The sequence below is a fragment of the Triticum dicoccoides genome, chromosome 4B (genome assembly GCF_002162155.2).
Source record: "Triticum dicoccoides isolate Atlit2015 ecotype Zavitan chromosome 4B, WEW_v2.0, whole genome shotgun sequence".
Classification (NCBI taxonomy): domain Eukaryota; kingdom Viridiplantae; phylum Streptophyta; class Magnoliopsida; order Poales; family Poaceae; genus Triticum; species Triticum dicoccoides.
In genome coordinates this window covers 556,338,794-556,340,477 of record NC_041387.1, presented here as the reverse complement: position 1 = coordinate 556,340,477, position 1,684 = coordinate 556,338,794, and positions in this window count along the sequence as shown.

The window sequence follows — 1,684 nt, the reverse complement described above, 5'->3', positions numbered from 1 at the left end:
GGTCTATCTTTTATCATATAAGCTTTCAATCTACTTTTATTTGCATCTTTACTTTTTGCATCTATATTATAAAATACCAAAAATATATTTATCTTATCATACTATCTCTATCAGATCTCACTTTCGCAAGTGGTCGTGAAGGGATTGACAACCCCTTTATTGTGTTGGTTGCGAGTTCTTTGTTTGTTTGTGTAGGTGCGTGGGACTTTTGAGGAGCCTCCTACTGGATTGATACCTTGGTTCTCAAAAACTGAGGGAAATACTTACGCTACTATTGCTGCATCACCCTTTCCTCTTCAAGGAAAACCAGCGCAAGCTCAAGACGTAGCAGCGCGCTGCCCATGCTCTACACCGCCACTATCTGTAATGTAGCGGTCACCAGAACCCTCATCAACGACAACGCCGGCCTCAACATCCTTTCCATGGGGGCGTTCGGCCTGTTCCACGTGCCTTATGACCGACTCCTCCCCACCAGACCATTTTCCGGAGTGGTCGCTGGCTCCACCTGCCCCGTGGGGCAGATTCGCCTCCCCGTCACCTTTGGAACGCGCGACAACTACCGCTCCGAGCTCATCGACTTGGACATCGCGCGCATCGGGCTCCCGTACAATGCCATCCTCGGGTACCCGGCCCTTGCCAAGTTTACGGCGGCGACTCACCCCGGCTACAAAGTCATGAAGATGCTAGGAGGCAGCGGCGTCCTCACCATGGCAGGAGACACTGGGGATGCGCTGACGACCCTCGGGCTCACCTTCAATGACACGATGGCCATGCGACCAGGTGCGGGGAGCGCTCCGGAGGGCCCGGGGGCTGCCCCATCAAAGAAAAACCCATTGTTCTCCCAAGACCGGGCCGAGATGAAGCAAGTAGCGGTCAACGAGGATGCGGTGTCAGGAGCTACCTTCACCATAGGCACTGGCCTCCCCCGAGACCAGGAGGAGGCGCTGGTCAGCTTCCTCCGTATGAACAAGGATGTATTTGCATGGCAAGCAACAGACCTGGTAGGCGTCCCGCGGGGGGTGATCGAACACCTTCTCATGGTGTGCCCCCACATGCGCCCCGTGAAGCATAAGGCGGGGCGGCAAGCCCCGGAGAAGCAGTTGTTCATCGTCCAGGAGACCCACAAGCTATAGGAGGCCGTCGTTATCCAGGAAGTGCGGCACCCGGAATGGTTGGCAAACCTGGTCATCGTCTCCAAGAAGGGCGGAAAGGAGCGCATGTGCGTTGACTTCACGAGCCTGAGCAAAGCTTGCCCTCAGGATCCATTCCCTCTTCCTCGCATCGACCAGATCATCGACTCCACTGTCGAGTGTGATCTACTGTGCTTCTTGGACGTCTTCTTAGGCTATCATCAAATCAAGATGACAGTGGAAGATGTAGAGAAGACGGCCTTCTTGACCCCGTGTAGGGTGTATTGCTACATCTGCATGCTGTTTGGGTTGCACAATGCCCAAGGAACCTTCTAGTGATTGATGCACATCGCTTTGGGCAAGCAGCTCGGGGGAAACGCAGAGGCTTACGTCGATGATATAGTGGTCAAGTCCCGGGAGGCAAGAACCCTTGTTGGAGATCTGGAGGAGACGTTCGCCAACCTGCGTGAGGTGAAGCTGCGGCTTAATCCTGAGAAGTGTGTATTTGGTGTCCCATCTGGCAAGCTGTTGGGGTTCCTGGTGTCGCACAGAGG